The sequence below is a fragment of the Pan troglodytes genome, chromosome 11 (genome assembly GCF_028858775.2).
Source record: "Pan troglodytes isolate AG18354 chromosome 11, NHGRI_mPanTro3-v2.0_pri, whole genome shotgun sequence".
Taxonomy (NCBI): domain Eukaryota; kingdom Metazoa; phylum Chordata; class Mammalia; order Primates; family Hominidae; genus Pan; species Pan troglodytes.
In genome coordinates this window covers 48,466,962-48,486,296 of record NC_072409.2, presented here as the reverse complement: position 1 = coordinate 48,486,296, position 19,335 = coordinate 48,466,962, and the positions used below count along the sequence as shown (strand labels likewise).

At 47.4% G+C, this 19,335-nt stretch overlaps 1 long non-coding RNA gene across 3 annotated transcripts in view; it reads left to right on the top strand.

Moving 5' to 3' along the window:
• LOC134807650 (uncharacterized) overlaps positions 1 to 19,335 on the top strand; it is a 62,698-nt gene that overhangs the window by 15,027 nt on the left and 28,336 nt on the right. For 2 of the 3 annotated variants that reach the window (XR_010148644.1, XR_010148646.1), the window contains exons 3-5: positions 2,749 to 3,016; positions 7,376 to 7,519; positions 8,183 to 8,337. This is a non-coding gene — a long non-coding RNA (uncharacterized LOC134807650). Of the gene's footprint in view, positions 1 to 2,748; positions 3,017 to 7,330; positions 7,520 to 8,182; positions 8,338 to 19,335 lie in introns of all 3 variants that reach the window. The other variant, XR_010148645.1, reaches the window with a different exon arrangement.

The window sequence follows — 19,335 nt, the reverse complement described above, 5'->3', positions numbered from 1 at the left end:
TACACGTTAAAGCACAAATACTCCTAATATTTCACACGCTGGCTTGGATTTCATCATTCCTAACAATTTTCTACCTTGAAATTAAAACCTGCTTACATCTACTAAAGGCTCAGTTTTAAAACAGCACTTGAACCAGACAGTCAGTCCTGTGGGGAATGACATAATTGCCCAAAGAACCAAGCCACAACCTTTTTACTGTACAAAGAGTGAACATTTGCAAGGGTTAAGACTTGTTCTATTTTCACTCTTAATTTTTTTGATGCTACACAAAATTATGGCACTCCCAGATATGGTGCAAAATTAGAGTCTTCTTATTTTTTCTTATGTTGACAGAACTTTGAACTGAGCTATTCTGAGTTCAGTATTTTGAGGATTTCAAGATCAGTTTCAATTTGTAAAGATGCACATCTCAGTACAGAGCAACCTCCAGAGGAATGAGACCCATCTAAAGTTTAGGAATCCTGTTTTGCCCAAACACAATGAAAAGGAAAGGAAATGAGAATATATGGGTGTATGTATGAAGTGTGTGTGTGTGTGTGTGTGTGTTTGTGAGAGAGAGAGAGAGAGAGAGAAGCAAATTAGAATGAAAAGATGCACTTGAAAAAATCCATTGGCCTGAGTTTAAATGTTCACTCAAGCAAGTCACGTAGCTCCTCTGAGCCTCATGTTTGAAATAAGAGGATAATGCCAATCTTGCAGGATTATGGGGATGTTGTCCATGTTGATCACAAAACCTTGCTGACCTCTGTTCTCCATGAGGAAGACTCAAAGACTTGCTATTTCTGGCTTTGTTGGGGTGTTGGGGTGTCACATGACTCATTGTGGTCATGAGATAGGAGCAGAGAGCACCTCAAGGATGTGCATTTGATTTTCAATGTGAGGTCACACAGAGCTCTTTGGACTGCCACACGGCCAGCATTCAAACTGGTGCCTTTTGGCCTGGTCTCTGAGCAGCAGTGATGAGCAGGGAGCCTTGGCGATGTGCATTGTCATGTTCCATGGGCTGGAATTAAATTTTGGTTGTTCCAAACCCTGAGATGTTCAGTCCTATGTTCCCAAGGCATTATCAAATTTCTGCCATATCAGGTGCCTGTTACAGTGATGGAGGTCAGAGACGCTCATTAGGCAGGGATGTGACAAATGCTGCTGTTGCTCTTGCTGTGAAATCCGGTCTTACTGATTCTTCCCTGGCTTTAGGAGAGTGTTGCAAACTCCTCATACCAACCATCCTCACATAACCCCCTCCTCTTAAAGTCTTTGATGGACCCACATTCATGTGAAGACAGAGAACCAAGTTGATTTTCCAACAGGCACTGGGAGTCAACCCAAGTTATTTGCTTATTGGTTGGAGGCAAGTAGCCGTAACCCTCATGGTAAGCCTGTGACAGTGCAAGTTTAGGTAAGATGCCATTGTGGTGTCTCCCTTCTCTGCCAGACTCCATTCTTGTTGCACTGACCTTGCAGTGAGACAGCCCTGAATCCTGTGCTATTGAAGATGTGAGGCCCTCCTAAATGGCCTGCTTTATGGAAGATTTTTTGGTACTTCCATCACCACATCCACAGAGAAGGCAATTGTAGGCTAAGGGATCAGGGGCTGTGATACTGCTGGTGCAGTGAGCCGCTCTGCATTTCCAAGGCCTTATGCTTGCTATAAACACCATCGTTGCCGGCTCTGCTCTTTGCCAGGGTGCTAATGGTCATGGTGGAAGGCAATGAGCAGACAGGAACCACCCTGGCCATGGCTGGCCTTCACTTCCCTCCACCTGCAGAGAGCCACGGACCCTTCTACTGCTGATGCTAGGAGACCAGCCAGACACCACTGCTGACTCCACCCATGCTCCCTCCACTTGTTCACACCTGCCACATGAATCATCCCAGAAAATGACTTCCACATGTCACCTCTGTGTTTCTCTCATGGTTCTCCATGCTTTGAGAGCACAGGCAAACTCCCTGTGTCAGTCAGCTAGGGTTGCTGTGACAGAGCACCACAGCCTGATGGTTTAAACCACGGAGATTCATCATCTCCCAGCTCTGGAGGCTGCAAGTCTAAGATCAAGGTGTTGGCAGGGTGGGTTCCTTCTGAGGCTGTGAGAGAGAACCTGCACAGGTCTCTCTTCTGGGGGTTTGCTGGCAGCCTGTGGGTTCCTTGGCATGTGAACGCATCACCCTGACCTCTGTCTCTATCTTTGGCATTCTCCGTGTTTGTGTCTGTCCTTGTGTCTGAATTTCCCGTTTTTTACAAAGACGCTAGTAATATTTGATTAACCACCTACCCCTCCGCCCCTGCCCCCGACCAACCCACTTGCCAGGACCTCATTCTAAATTGACTGCATTGGCAAAAGCCTATTTCCCAATAAGGTTACATTCTGAGGCACTGGGGGTTAGGACTTCAACATATGTATCTCAGGAGGAGGTGCAGTTCAGCTCAAAACACTCCCACAGTTGAGCAACCCAGGCTCTCCACCAGGTTTTCCAACCTTCCTTTTCCATCTTATATTCTGAATTCCAATATGCTTTCCCACCACGCCTGTGGTAGCCAGACTGCTTGAACACTTCCCTGCCTGGGGGTCTAAGCCTTCCTTCTCAGGTCTATCCATCCTTTAACATCTAGCTAAATCACTTTTGTGGAGGGTTTTGAGATTCCTCCAACCTTGGTGATATGGGTGAGTGCGCTGAATTCAATTTGTTGCATATACAACAGGTTGGGCAGCTACTCACGGGCTTTCTTGCAATTATCCTATCTTCCAGGACAGTATCATCCCTAGACCTTGGCAAGAGAGACCACTGAGTGAGGCATCCATGGAACCCAAGGAAGAGGCCTACGAAGAACCTGCAGTCACCTTCTAGACCATTCTCCCTCACCAAACTGTCCCCTCCAGAGAGCTGAGGACTGGATCTTCCCATGCTGACACCTCCAGTGGGAAAGAAAATTCTAGATTCAGCTCTGGGTGTCCAAGTCATTATGAAGGCATATTTGTCAAGGTGGAAGAAAAGGACATATTCTATTTAGCAGTTTGTAAGTTTGATCGATAACTTTAAAATATTTGGACCTATGGTGTGGGTGCCACTTGCCTCTTAATCAGTGTTGGGTAGGAGTAGAACTTGCTATGGGCAACCTCTTTCCCCACCTGCTGCACTCCTGTATTATGACATGAGGTTTTTAAAGATAAGTACAAACTTATCTGAAAGGAAGTTGGTCCTTCCTGGCCCTTCAGCATAGTTTTAGCTGCTCCTGTTTTGTTCTGTTATCATTATTCTTCCACTCTCCTATTTTGTGCCGAAGTAATAAGATGTTTCCATGGGAGTATGCATTTGTCCCAATAAAAGGACTTTTAGTGAACCAATAGAACAAGTCCCCAAAACCCACCTCCAAGTCGCAATGATAGTCTCACCATGCAAGAGGAAAGGTGGTTTTAGGTGCAGCAGCTTATGGGGTGAGACATGGGAATGAGGCTCCTGCGTCTTACATGGCACCCACTCATGCCTGCTGTGCAAGTCAATTTCTATGTCTGCCCCCAGGCAATGTCCAGCCACCTACTGATCGTATGTGATGGGGGGTGAGGAGGAGATACTTTGCATGGCCCCCAGTGACAAAGAAGAGGCCCTTAGCTATAGCTACTCTTGCGTGAGTACAGGGGAGGATTTCTCAAGGAGCAGAAATAGCTTCTCCTTGAATGTATTTGGCAATTTTCAAAGGCATATCAGATGCCAGAAAATTAATGCAAAGAGCTGATGTTGGCAAAAAGGCATTTGGTTGAATACAAACTCACCTGGATTTTTCCTTTCTGTAAATGGGAAGAGACTGTGGCTTTTCTTTTCTAGGAGCACCAGGAAGGGTTGGCTGTTCCCAGGTAAGAGGGTGGCAGCCAAGCCTTCCCAGTGGCTCACACCACCTCCTGCTCCCTTCCACCACCAACCCTCTGGGGAGCGCTCTGCCTGGGGGCTTCCCTCAACCTCCCTGCTCCCTTCCCCCTCAAGGACATAATGACTGAGCCCCTGTTGCTCTGTCACAGTTAAACTAACTTCACTTCTAAATATTCACTTGGGCAAAAATATTCTCTTTAATATTTTTCTTCTCATTTTTTTTTCTCTTTGAAATCTTATCTAACTACTTGAGTAAAACCTGTCTTCCTTTTCTCACTCAATTCTATTTTTGAATCAGAATATTACTCCTATCATGGTTTAAGTATAGGACTGACACACCACCTCAAAGCACGTCAGGAATTGAAAGCATCTTCTTTTTTATATTTGATACAAAATGTATCCTGGTCTTGCTGTCTGCTGCTGGCCCCGTGCTAGTTTAGAGGACAACTTCTCTTCACTGAGGAGAACACAGAATCCTGGAGATATTTTTGATGAGTAGTGTAAGTCATTTCCACTATCAATAGCTAAGTAAATGTTATGAATCTTTTCTGTAATACCACCATAATTCAAGTAGTTCTGAAATAAAAATAAAGTAAGGTAATGAAAAACTATCCATCACTAAGTAAGGAGGTTTTCTTCTGAGGCCAATAGACTTGTACGTACACATATGAATGTTAATTTTACTTTTTGTGGGCAGAGTGTCATTTGTCCATCTATTACCTATCTCTTTTTTCTTCCTTAGCCACGGAACCCTTGTTTTATTGAAATAACAATGAGTCCAGCTACAAAATTCAAATTTCTCAGCCCCCATTGCAGACACTTGTGGCTGTGCTAAATTCTGGCCACTGAGATTTAAGTAGCAGATGTTGGCTGAGGCATCCAGGAAAGCCTCTTAAAAGAGGGAAAGGCAACTGGCACATTCCCCTTAGTCCTCTCACCTTTATCTTTCTTCCTGTCTGGAATGCAGACATGATGGCTTAGGCTTCAGCAGTCCATGAAGTAGTCTTGAGGTCAGAAGTAACTCGCTGAGGATGGTGAAAGAACTTTAGAAGGAACCTGGGACTTCCTTCTTTGGACTTCCTTCTTTCTTTCTTTTCTTTTCTTTCTTTCTTTCTTTCTTTCTTTCTTTTTTTTTTTTTTTTTTTGGAGACGGAGTTTAGCTCTTGTCGCCCAGGCTGGAATGCAATGGCGCAATCTCGGTTCACTGCAATCTCTGCCTCCCAGATTCAAGTGATTCTCCTGCCTCAGCCTCCTGAGCAGCTGGGATTACAGGCACCCGCCACCACACCTGGCTAACTTTTTTGTATTATTAGTAGAGACGGGGTTTCACCATGTTGGCCAGGCTGGTCTTGAACTCCTGACCTTATGTGATCCACCCGCCTCAGCCTCCCAAAGTGCTGGGATTACAGGCTTGAGCCACCAGGCCTGGACTTCTTTATATGAGACAAAAATAATCCCTCTCTTCTTTAAGCTGCTATCAGGTCACTCTAGTTCTATGCAGTTGAATTTGATCCTAGTTAAAACATTCCACTGTAATCAAAAGCAAGAAATGTCACATTATTTTTCTAAATGACAAAGAAACATATTTATAAGTCCCACTAAGCTGACTGGTAAGAAATTCAGTCTCAGCATGTGCAGCTGGCTCCCATGTGTACCTCTGGGCCTGACACCGTGCCCAGGAAACACAGTAAGGGCCTATGGTATTTGGCCCATCAGGATGGCTGCTAAGATGCCCATGCAGAGGGAGACAGAGCTTCCGGGTTTGATGTGGGCACGGAAGTCTTTGGCTGGGTCTGCAGCCTGGGCAGCCCAATCCAGCCCTCTGGGTGTACAAGGCAGCCATGTCTCTCCCCTTGGGGTCCTATGAGTTCCAGCACTGACCTCAACCTCCCCAAGAGGCTCCCCCAGACTCACACCCCTTCCAAGAATCAGGGATATCCCCAGTCTCCAGGCCAACCCCTCTGCCTCCATGTTTCCAAATTCTCCTCGTTCCCTGCCCTCCTTCCTGTCACTCTTGGGGAAAGAGGCTCTTGAACCACAAAGGGCCTCTCCTGAAGGCAGGTGGGCATGAAGAAAGGGGATGCCCACCCTCAGAGGGGGGCCTCTCCTTGTCCTCCTGTTCACTTGTGTGTAAGTGTTTTCCTGTGGGAGACGGGGACCACTTTCCAGACTAACAAAGGTTTCTGTGAACCAAGAAGATAGAGTGTGGAAGAGGCTTAAAAGTCTCTTTCAGAATCTCCACATCAGCATCTCCTGCTTAGACCTGTTCTTATTTCCATGGAGTATAGGTTATAAGGGATACAAGCTTAGAAAGTCAAAAGACAAAACAAAGACAGAATGAAAGGCAAAGTAGAAAGTGGAAAGATTGGATCTGAATGTGGGAGAAGAAAGGAAATGAGTACTGATTGGAGCACATAGCCAATGCCTGGGTTTATTTGGCAACAACAGCATGACTGATACGAGTCACGGTCAGAATGAAATCACTAGTGATTATTTGCCCTTTATATCAATAAATTAAAATTACTATAGATTTTGCCATATCACAATGCTATAAAAAAGCAGATTATCACTTAAACAGACGTCTGATCTCTTGCATTCTGAAATCAGGGACCAAGTGGAGTTTGATAGTAATACATGCATATAAGTCCTCATAGAATTTTAGCAGTGGCCTCTAACTTGAAATTAAGACGTTTAAGTCTTCAAATATTAAAATCACTGCAGAGTCTAGTCACGGGGTATATCAGCCACAATTTCTAATCATTGTAATGCAATCGACAATTTGCTCTTCAGAAAACACCACCTCTCTGTTTTCTCATCTGCAACATGGGAGGCCCCATTAGCATTAATAATTTAATATGCGTCCGAGCTTGGAAGAGGCAGAGAGCCTATAGAGGCAGGCTTTGTTGCTGCTGCTCTTATAATAATGATGATTGTGTCTGAGGCGCCTGGGTGTGTGTGGACTCAGGGAGGTCACGTTCTGACGGGCTGACTCCCTGAAACTTTCCGCCTGGCACTGGTGCCTGCCCAGGGAATGGGTTGTGGAGTTCAGGCCTGTTTGGGTTTGTAGCATGTAATGATAGTTTCAGGGCAACTGGTGTTGAATTTGGAGCTGGGTCTTGGGGCGTTCACCATCTGATTAATTTGCCCATCTGACTCACTCACCTGCCAAGAGAGTCAAGAACCACGTCTGTAATAGGGGAAATTGGAATCACTTGTTTCAGGCAAATTTATCCAAAGGCCTTATTTTCTCAAAGTGCTACCTGCAGTTGCATTGGAAGAAAGCCCAGCGTGGCTCCTCTGAGTCAAATGCTGCATCCTTTTTTTTTTTTTTTCCTCCCTGGGCTACTGTACTTCTTTGTAAAAAGAAGAAAATTAGTTAATGGAATGAGCTTGTTAACACATTGCACTAGGGCTGCAAGAAAAGTCATGGTTGAATCAAATAATGATCTTAAGCTTGTGCTCTTAGATGAGAGAGAAATACATTGAAAGAGGATGTGCTTGACCTCTGCAGACTGAGCCTGGCCAGGTCCCTGCTTGTCCTGAGACGATGAGAGGAGGCATGATGTGGCCATGGAGTGCTGGAGCAGCCGGGAGCGTCACCTTCACCTGGCCCCTCACTAGCTGTCTGCTGTCTTCTTACAATGCTGGCGTGTCTGTAAGTGAAGTGTGGGAGTGTGCTCAGCTAGAGCCCATTTTGACATAAAAGCATATGAAGTTGATGGAAAGTGCTGGCTTCTTTGTGCTCAGGTCTACTGTGATCTGTAAACCCCCCAGAGAATTCTGAGCTCAATTCTTTCCATCCCACCTGCACCATCTGATGTCTGGCTTTGCTGTGACCACAGGGCACAGATTTCCCTTTGTGAAAAGGGCTCTGCAGGAGGCAGCCAGGAGGGAGCCGAGCCAATGGGCAGTTGGGTCACATGTGTGAAGTAGGGGTGAGTGGATGTGAACAGTCCTGTAAATGGATGGTACCTGTGGATGGTGTCAGGTCACAGGAGGAACACAGAAGGGATAAAAGGGGGAAAGCACATTGAAAGGTGGCGGCTGAACTGGAGAAGGTCCTTTTAGCTGAAGCTGCCCGTACCCTGCCCATAGCCTCTGGCTCTTGGCCTGAGGGGTTTCTCTGGATGCTGGAGCCCTCAGATCCTGCACAGAGAAGGCCTGAAGTGCAGGGGAGTTAGTGCCCCCATCCCACATGAGAACAGGCTCCAGTCCATGAGTCATGAGATGGGAGCTGGGAGTCCAAAGCCTAGGTCCCAAGCCGGCCATGGGAATGACTGGGACAGCTGAAGGTAACCTGCAATAATATGCCTTCCAGCCAGGGCTGTGCTGATCAAGGAGTCTCACTGGCTTTCCAGAAGAGCACAGAAGTCCTAATTTGTAGCCTTTGCTGACTTCCGTGATTCCAGTTCCCTCACTGACGGCAGAGTTGGGAGGAGGAGCAGTGATGCTGACATGCCACACCGGGTCAAGGTCAGCACCAAGCTGGAAGTTTTAATATAATGTGTTTAGTTGTAACTTTGTATAATTTAATTTTCAACAATAGACAACTTTCACAACCAGCTTAGAAAAATCCTGAAAATGTCCCAAGCGGGCTGGGCTCTGTGCTTCGTCCCTGCTCAGCAATTCCTCCCTCACTCAGGGCCCCAAGGGCCCCTCCTCCGTTAAGTGCTGTCTCGGACTGTTGCCTTCCCAGAGGGACTTTCAACAGTCTCTCAGTCGTGTGACCTACTTTGTCTACTGAAAGCCAGCAGGTGGTACAGACCCATCCTGCTCCACTCTGTTTCTCCTTCCCTGGAAACGAGTGGCACCTCTGGTCCTCACAAGGGCCACACTCAGCTCTAGCGGCTGCCTAGCTGTCAGCTCCACGCAGCCCTCAGCCACGGGCTTCCAGTCATGGAGCTCCACTGTAGCCTGCACCTGAGCCGTGCCCAGGGCTGGAGCACAGCAAGGGCTGGAGAGGGCATGAGTGTGAGCGTGTGTATGTGTGTATGTGCAGGTGTGTGTCTGTGTATGTATCTGTGACTGTGTGTGAGCAGGTATGTGTGAGTTATGAGGAAGTGTATGTGTGTAAGTGTGTATAAGGGTATGTATGTGTGTGGCATGTGTGCGTGTGTGATTGTGTATATGTGATTGTGTGTGAGGGTACATAAGGGTGTGTGTATTAGTGTGTATGAGGAATGTGTATATGGGGGTGTGTGTGTCATTGTGTATACGTGAGTGTGTATGTGAGTGTGAGCATGAGTGTTAGAGTATATGCATTCGTGTGTATGGGTATGTTGTATATATGTTTGTGTGCATGTGGGATTGTGTGAGCATGAGTATGTGCCCATGAGTGTGTGTGTATGATTGTACATGGCTGTGTGCATGCATGTGTATAAGTATGAGTGTGTAGGTGTGTGTGTGTGAGTGTGTAAGGGAGTGTGTGAACATATGTATAAGAGTATGTATATGTGAGTGTGACCATGAATGTGTGAGTATATCCATGAGTGTGTATGGGTATGTGTGTGAGTATGAGTGAGTGATTGTGTGTATATGAGTACATGCATGAGTGTATGAGTGTGTCTGTGATTGGGGGTGTATGATTGTGTATGTGTGTGTGCATGCATGTGTATGAGAGTGTGCAAATGTGTATGAGAGTGTGCAAATGTGTATGTGTGTGTGGCCTCAGCACCTCTGCCTCCTTTCTTTAGCAATAGCACCCCACTTTTCTTGGGGTACATACCCCACATGATCCCTGCAAGCTGCCAGTCCAGATTGCCTGACACCCTGGGAGGCAGAGTCCTGACTCCTGCAGGGGAGCAGGAAATTCAAGGGCAGCAGTGGCAGAGGCCAAAGGGGAGTGTCCCTTACTTGAGCCACCTGTGTCACCAGGGCCCAGAGCGTCTTCATGTGATCCTCGAGCCCTCCTGAGATAGAAGCTTTCTAATGTCATTTTATAAATTCCTTTCCTGCTTAAGTCAGCTAGGGAGGCAGGCTGTTTGCAAATACGAGCTCTATTACATAACTGTCTTGTGAAGGGGCCCCTGCTGTTCCACTAGAATTGTGAAATTATTTCCTGATGGTGGCCTGACAGGGCAAAGGGCAGATTAGGTCTCGTCACTGTCGGGGAGGGGCAGAGGGCCAGGCTTGTTGCTAAGAGACAGAAACTGCAAGGACACTGTCTCAACAGGATTTCTCCCAAAATCCATGTATGGGATCAATCCAATAACCAGGGTAAGGATGACAGTTGTAGACAGATAGAGGAAAGAATCCCTGGAATCCAAGAAGCATGTGACACCTTATCTTGCTAACAAAAGCAATGCACCCTGACCACATACTGTGCACCAGGCCTGAGATACTACATTACTGAACCATCGCAGCACCTGGAAAATAGATTTTAAAAAGGCCCTTAGTATCTCTATGTCCAGTCAGTACCCCTCATTCAGAAGACCTCAGGTGCACAGAGGTTTCACAGAAACACGCAGGTCAGTGGTGGAGCCGGGAATGAATGAGGACGGCCCCACTCCAGAGTCGCCAAGTCTGAATCTCTGGGGGAGGAGCCGGGAATCTGCATTCTAGCAACCACTCCCACAGCCCTTTATGCACCTGTCTGAAAACCACTGCCTTATGCAGAGAGCTGGATCAGTGTGCTGTAAAACACAGGTTGATTTCTGTGTTCTCTGCATCTGACTTCTGAGGGATCTGGTTAGAATACTAAGAAACATACATGGTGGGCTCCATGGATCCGTCCTGCCCTGCATGCCTGGGAAAGTTCTCCCACAGCACAGGCTGTGGCCTCCCACAGAGCCGTCTCATCTGAACATTAGCCTCACAGGCTTCTTGGGTATGGGGAGAACTTGCTAGAATCCTCCTGGAACGTGTGACCTGTTGTCCAGGATCCGTAGCTACGGACTCTGCATCAGCTGTGGGAGCAGCTCAGTGTGGACCAGGCTCAAAGAACACTGCGTAGAGAGCTGCCCACGTTTGTTTACGCACCGTTTGTTGTGTTTCCAGAATGAAAGGAACAGGACATACAGGGTGGACAAAACCGACAGGGGCAGCTATGTCATTTCAGACGAAAACAAGCCTTTTCGGAAACATTCAAATACTAGATGATTATGGCTTTCCACGGACAATGTCTCTCTACTTCTGTCTGCAAACATCCCCAGGGACTGAAAGCATCTTGAAGCCTGCCTCCCCAGATTAGGGAGCCACTGACAGGGCAGAAGTCACATTTTGAATGTGTGTTTTATCGGCACTTCACAGAGGATGAGACAAAGGCACAGATATCTGACACTGCGGCTGTGCCTCTGTACCCCCGCTGTCAGTGACCGCCTCACCCTTCAGGATGGCCCCGTAGACTCACACACCACTGCTCCATTCTGCTTTGGTCTTGATGCTTTTGTTCTGTGTTTCATTTTCAGCGTCTTTGGCTGCTCTTGGGGTCTCCTCTTTCCCTCAGGCAGGGGCCGAAGGGCAGGCAGGGGCGTGTTGGGCCCAAGGGGGCCAGCTGGTGAGGACAGCCCCGCCTGCCCTGGTGGTCTCGCCTCTCCTCAGTGGGCTCATCACATTCACAGAGGTTCTTCGTGCCTCCCTCACTTTGTTGCCACAACAAGAAAGATTTCACTCCGTCTCTATTTTAAAGAGAGCTGGAGACATCAAGTGGCTGGCTGTGGTCACCCAGCCCCAACCCTGGGTCTTGTTGGTGTAGGACCCCGTGTTTATCTTCCTGTCATTTCATCTTCCCCCTACTCCCGCCAACACCTTCTATTTAATCTTTCCCCCAGCTCTTCCTCCTTCTTGCACAACTGAGGTGCCTGTGAGGGGCTGGATGTGGGGGGTGGGTGACACCTCAAACAGTAATTTCCAGAAGCATTTTAGATGCAACCTTGGAGTCTTCAAAGGAGCACTGGGCAATTTTGCTTGGAGAGGGGGTGGAGGCGGGTAAAGGATCTCTGTATTTTCATCCCCTGGAACTGGCTGGAACTGGCTGCCTGTTGGATGTCCCTGGAGGTGTGGCATCCTTTGCATGTCAACATCAGGATTTGGCTCTTGTCTCTGCCCCTGGCCTGCCTCCTTGCTGCCAATGCCTGTGGTCTGGATGCACTTGCTGCGAATTGCCCAGGTGGCAGTGGTGGAGCAGAGTCTGCTGGGAGACACAGCAGGAAACATACAGCATCGTGGGGTCCCAGGTGTGACGGCTGGGCATGATGTATTTGTGAGAAGAGGCTCCAGACCTGGGGTCTGGGCTCTGGAGATGTGGGTGGGGCACAGGTGGCAGGAAAAGGATGGGTGAGCCCAGATCCACCTGGCCTATGGAGGTCTTAACTTCCTAGACCTATCCAAACCTCTCTGTAGTGATAAATGCCATGGAAATGTTCTGGGGACTGCCGGGGAGTGGGATGGGAGTGTGGAGGGGGCTGTCTTTCACAGCCAAGAAGGAGACATAGTGGAGACCCTTGGATTCAGGCTTAAAGAATAACTAGGGGCATTGGCCTTCTTAGAGAGGACACAGGACTTTGTCTGACTTTGCACTTGTCTGGTGTCATTGCAAGTGGCAATTCTCAATTCTCAGTTCTCCAGTTATCCAGCGCCACCTGGGTGTCCAACAAGTTCATGCCATGAACACTGGAGGTGAACGGCTCTGTCCTATGACTCTGCCCCACAGCAGACACCAGCCACAAGGCCCAAGGGTCATCCGGCTATGAAATCAGGGGCTCCTATGACCTTCTCCCTTGCTAGAATGAGTCACAGAATGCAGGGCAGCACTCTACTTACAATTATGGTTTTGTTATGAAAGATAAACTCAGGAGTGGCCAAATGCAAGAGAAGCATAGGAGAAGGTATTGGGGAAACAAGTGTGGAGTTTCCCTGTCCTCTCAGTGCACAGCTCCCCACTTCATGTGGATGCTTCTACCACCCTGGAAGCTCCTCAAACCCCATTGTTTGGGGATTTTGTGGAGGTTCTATGATGTAGGTGTGATTGATACATCATTAGCCATTAGTGACTGACTCAGTCTCCAGCCGCTCCCCCCCGCTCTGGGTTGGGGATGAAGTGGCATCATGGTTGGTCTTTTTGGCCACTAGCCGCCATCCTGAAACTGTCTAGAGTTCAGCCACCCACCATCTCATTAGCACACAGAAAACAGCAAACTCCCAGGGTTCCAGGAGCTGTGTGCCAGTCTGGGATGAAAAGAGATCAGGAGGTAGATGGATGAACAGGGGCATTTTCCTGATCTATCCCCAGCACCAGGCAGAGCCCCCTTGTTGTCCTCAAAAAACAGGCTGTGAAGGCAGAGGCAAGGCTCCTCGTGGGGTTCCAGGTGTGGAGGTGCTGCAGACCACCTGCAATTCCAAGGGGGCAGATGCTGCCAGGGACATAGATCGCCCAAGAAAACCGTGGGCTACTGTTGCCTGACTGAAGGACCCTGGGTGTGAGCAGGGCTCTGCTCAGAGGGCCTTGAGCCCTCTCAGGCCATCCCTGACCACATCGCAGCCTCCACTAGCCGCGCATCAGGTTCTGGCCCTGCCCAGAGCCACCTCCCTGTGGTGGGGATGAGACATCCCAACTTCTCTCAGACTTGGGAGGCCACCCAAGGTCTCAGGTTGGGAAGGCCGCCTTAAAAGATGCTTGGCTTCCAGTTCTTAATCTTTGAGGATTTGGGGGAGGAACCAACAGTGTATTGTGTGTAGTGTGGTGTGTGTGTGTTGTGTGGTGCATGCATATAAGTGTGCTTGGTATATGCATATGGATGGATGTATATTGTGTGTATGTATGGGACACCTGGTTTGTAATATTTGTCATTGTCTGTGGTATAAATCCTCCCATGACAGCCAATGGAAAGCTAATGCCATGTCACCAAAAACAGACTTGGAAAGGGTGTGCAGAGCCACTACCTTAAGTACAATGACGTACATATATCACCAGACAGATAAACAGACACGCAGCCTAGAGAACACTGATAATAACACAATGTGGGGGTTATTATCTTGAATTTTAATATAATTTATTTTATTGCAAATCTATTCATTTTAATTTTTAATAATGGCTGTGTGTAACAACTGGTCCCGAAATTCACAGATATTTGGCAATCGACCCCATCAAGGGGGTACAGGTTGGCCTAGACCACCCTGGATTCCTTCTCTGGCTGTGTTCTGTGGCCAATGTACTGAGCCCTGCTGGCCTCTTTCCTCAAGAAGCAGGGAATCTGGTAGGAGCTGGAGATGGTTTCACTGGGGTCCCCAGGCTCACCCCCCATGGGGCTGCAGAGGGAGTGGTGGAGATACACATGGAGGCCTCCTGGCTCTGGGAGTAGCTTCACACTCATACTCGGGGAATTGTTCTAACGGCTCAGGCTTGAGTCACCACATGCAGTTTTCTTTTTTAAAGTATGGTATTAATTTATACTTGTCTGTTGTTTATCCAATAAATGGCATTCCAAATAGCAGGGCACTAGCCTGAAGGGGAGAGGAGTGTGGATTCTGTTCTAAGCATGTTACAGCATCTGCTTTCATACTCATGCATATGCACACATGCATATATGTATATGCATGTCTACCTCAGGCGTGGGCACTTACTGACTTATAAGGCATAGCCAAAGATAAAAGGCAACACTATGCTCCATGGAGGATGAATCTCACTTGGGTAATAAAATGACAAAGAAAATTAGAGAACTAATGGCCATAAGACTCAGCCCAGCTGTGCCCCAGGAGGGAGGAGAGATTTGGGAGTGGGGTTCTGTAGGGGGGTGGGAAGGCTCTAGAGTGGGTGCTGGGGGTTACAAGCATTTTCGCCTTATAGGACTTCATTAAACTTCATGTTTGCTTTATGCAGCTTCCTGTACTTGTGGGACATTTACTGTCAAATATATACTTTCATATATATGTGCAGATATACCTCAATATATATGTATATATATGTCTGTATGTGTGTGTTGTATGTACACACACATACACAGAGACATTACAGACATGTACTCACTCTCTTTCACCTGAGTTGGCAGAAAGTTTTGTTGCTGGGCCCTGCTGAGATAACCAGTTTGCCCAGTGGCTTGCTGGCCTTGCCAGGCTGTGCTGAGCTGTTCTGCGACGGCTGGCAGGTGCTGCCTGGGCTAGAACTGGTCGTAGAGCTCCAGGTTTTAAATGGACCTAGGGGGATCAGCCCAGGGTTCCATGCAGGTTTAGCAGGTAGGGTGTAGCAGGCCACAGCTCTGAGAAGGCTCTGACCTGGAAAATGCTCACGGACTTGAGGCCTGCCCTGCCTGACAGCGGCTCTGATTTCCTGACCTGTGCACAGGAGCTGGCTGAGGGGCAGCCCCTGCAGGCTTAGAGTTTTCTGGTGAAAAGTGTTGTGGCAAAAGGAGCTTGAGCTGGTCCCCCAGTACCTCTGGGCCATGTGGGGCCCTCCCCCTCCCGAGGAGAGGGACATGACTGAGATGCCCCCTCTGCCCCAGGGAGGCACACACCAGGGCAGGGGTAGGAGACACTCAGCCTCAGTAGCCACTTTCCAGTCAAGGGCCTGGGGTCACAGAAACCTCAGGGCTCCTTCCTGTAAGTCGCGGTGGTTCTCAGCAGCAAGCTTTCACTTTCCATGCCTGGCTGGGACAGCTGGGTGTTGAGACCGAAGAGACAGCCCACCTGTCCTTCTGCCCAGAAAGTGAAAATGCCTGAGAAGGGGCTGGGAGTGACTGGGGACAGCCAGATGAAGGTCCAGTTCTGGTGTCGGGTCCCTGAGGAGGGAGCTCTGTGGACTGGCTCCGTAGCACATGCTCCTGGGGCCTGCCTGGCACCGGTGCAGGGATCAAGGTCGGAGTCCACTGGCTGCTGGGAAGGCTGGCATTGGAGTTACACTAAGGCGCTGAGCAGCGTTAGGCACTCAAAATCTATTTTAAGCCTTGTGTAAACATGCATGAGGCGAAGTCTCCCTCTCCCTGCTGCTCCTGCAAAAAGAGCTGTCCTTTGCATTGCCAACTTCTCAGGGTTCTTGTGGAGGTTAAGCAAGTGCTGTTTTGATTTTTTTCTGGAGGTGAAGTGAATTATAGCCTTGTTGTTTTAATAAGTCACAATATTTACAAGTTCATTTCTTTGAACTGTGTGTGGGGGGTTATTTTGTCTGCAATTTTGAAGGTAAATAATTTTCTGCTGTTTCACTGTCGTTTCAGCCAGATATTTTTGTTTGGTTTGGTTTTCAAAAGGAGGAGAAGGGAACTAGCTTTTATGGAAAGTCTTTGCTCTGTCCTTACCAACGCGGGAGTTGTGCTTCCATTACCTTCTTTAATCATTTTCATAAGGATTTTTGTACAAATGATGAGGAATGACGGGTGGTTTTAAATTTGTTTTTCAGAAAGAAGTAATGCATGACTCTGATTTGCGGCTGCAGGATAAATCCGAACTATTTCAGGGAGATGTCATGGAGAGCTCATCTCTCAGCATCAAAGTTGCCTCTCCTGACTTTTAAATTTTAAGTGTTCTGTGTGGAAGAAAAATGGAGACAACAAATTTCTATGCATGGATTCAAAGAATCCTCGTAATATACAGACTACATTCTCCCCAGCTTTTTATCTCTATATATTCTTTTTGTTGAGTTTCAACCACATAGGGTTGAAATTCACCTTCCCACATTACATTTTTCATCAATAGTTGAAGGCCTATTTATGTAAATATCAGGAACTATCAGAACTCCCTGCAACAGGAAACCTGACCCCCAACTCCCCCGAAATGCATCATGATAAACAGTCACTTGCCAAAATAACAAATCAGCTTCCTGGAACATGCTTGCTCAAAACCAGGAGAGGAGCTTAGAGACGTCAGCTTGACTTCTGCCTCGTACGCAGGAAGGCTGACCTTCAAAGATCAAACATCGTCCCAAATCTCCCTTCATCTTGTAATACTCCTGCTTGTCGTAGCTCCTGTTGTCATCAGGCCCTGGGCCAACCATCCGTCATGTCAGAAGAGAGTTGGGGACAATCCCTGGATTATTTCACCTTTGCCCTGCTGGTATAGACAATGTGTGTTATGGCTGGGTGACTTGCTGACTTTTACTCTGAGCAACAGCTTTGTCAGAGTAAACTAAAACAGAGACTTCAGAGCATAATAAAATATGACATTTTTTCTGTATAGAACTAAAGACACGGGGGAGAGAGAACAACTTAATTAAAAAGACAGTGCCCTTTCAGTGTCTTTTTTTTTTTTTTTTTTTTTTTTTTTGAGAGGGAGTCTTGCTCTGTCGCCAGGCTGGAGTGCAGTGGCGTGATCTGGGCTCACTGCAACCTCCGCCTCCCGAGTTCAAGTGATTCTCCTGCCTCAGCCTCCCAAGTAGCTGGGACTACAGGCACGTGCCACCACACCCAGCTAATTTTTTTTGTATTTTTAGTAGAGACAGGGTTTTACCATGTTGGCCAGGATGGTCTCGATCTCTTGACTTTGTGATCCGCCCATCTCTGCCTCCCAAAGTGCTGGGATTACAGGCGTGAGAGTTTGTATTAATAAAATAAGAGGAACAATACCAAGGAGAGTGCTTTTAAGGATGTCAAGGCTGCCTGTTCCCTGCTCTACACAGCATGTCTCTGACAAAGCAGAGGCCACAGAAAGGGGCACCTGGTGGAGGGCCCAGGCAGCAGAGCACAGGCCCTGCAATTCTGGATGCTGGGGTGTCATTTCGTGTTTTGAATTGGCTGTGAGCCTGGGGGGCTGCCGCCGGGATCGTTTCCAGCAGGGCGGTACCATTTGATTCCTTCTGACAAAAGGGCCACTGCCCAAGATTTTCCGCGTCTGCATTCAAGTGGCAGATGAGACACGGATAATAATACACACTCCAAATCTTTTCAGGAATTCACAGTCTCTGTTTGCAATGTTATCCTGAATTTGATCACGACACGCACAGAACTGGTTTGAAAATTATTTTCCAGAAGCAATTCTTTAATAAAACTTTTTCATCTGAAAAGCAATCTAGCCAAAATGTCAACAGAGGTAGATAGGATCAAAAATAATTACTCTGGATCCCAAGCCAAGATGAACATACAAGTATTACCAAAGATTTGGGTGTGATATTGACCCCTTGCCCCTCTCCAGCCCCCTTGATCCTGGGATCCCTGCCTGTCTCTGTGCTTGCAGGCTTCTCCCCGGTAGGGACAGAGAATGTGAAGTGCCTAAATGCTTAGTGATTTCATTCCAGGGCACTTTCCTATCATCCTGGTTACTGATGCCAGAGGAAAGCAGGAAGGGTGGGGGGTTGGGTTTGCAGCATCTGATGGAGATTGTGGTTTGCAGATTGTGAATTGGTATTTTGTTCTACAAAAATAATGAACATGGTAACCATAGAAACCTAGTAGAAAGGTGTCCAAGAGGCTAATCGACCCAGTCAAATGAGTGTTTCTCTATGATGACTTGTAGTGATCCTGTTAAATTGTGCAGGGTTTCTTTCTGGGGGGCAGCAGGAGCTGTGACAAAATGCATTTATTATGCCATCCTCACGTGTCAGACTGACAACGACTGCTGTGTTGTTGCTATGAGATGGCTGCATAACAGCACCCGCAGCTGCAGGACCATTGCAACTGCTTACTTGCAACAGGTGCTGTGTTTTAGGCCCCAGACCCCAGAACTTGGATTGACAGAGGGGCCAGCTGCTTAATTTTTGGCTGGCTGTTTTTCATCTGTGGAGTGGTGCCCCTCTGAAGAGACCAGAGCATATGAAACTCTATCCTCATGCAAAGAACACTGTCCTAATTTTTCTTTTGCTGGAGGCCGCAAGTGCCAGAGAGAAGGATAAGAAAGGCTTTGGGCCACTTGCCCCAGCTTGAAGGCCACGATGCCAAACCAACCCAGGCAGTGCCTGGAGTGTCAGGAATTTACAAGCAAAGAGTCCAAGTGCTGAGCACGTTTGACTAGTAAGGGTGTCTTTACCCCAGCTGGCAGAGTTTGGGTAAAAAAAAAAAAAAAAGAAACACAAAATGGCAAACAGCTCTTTGCTTTTTGGGCTCAGCTTTGCATAGCAGAGTGCATTAGCTTAAAATGTCAACAGTGACCATTGCCAGATAGATGTACTTCCCAAGAAAAATACTGGGGCAGTTTCTATTCTGGGAGAAACTTTTGGTGAACAAAAACCTCATTCCAGCGCTATTTATCACTATATTTAAGTCAAAGCGGGGGGGAAGTTTTAATAGCAAAAAGGCCCATTTAACATTTCAGCTGACTCGAAGCCCAGATTCTCCGGCAAGGTCTTTGGTGCTGGTGGTGGTCCGGACTCATGGGAGGACGCTGGGGCTTCTTCACAAGGGATTGTTCATGCCATTCAAGGATGATGCCAAAATATATATTTTCCTTTTTCAAATGTAAAATGGACACGAACTTTGGAAAACCAGGAAAACAAACAAAAGTAATTAAGTAAAAATATGCATAATTGATATATAATCTCCCCATCGAAAACTGATGATTCTACCTATTTTTAGATGTAGTCTTTTCCCAGGGGGAAGATTTAGGGGTTCAGAAGAA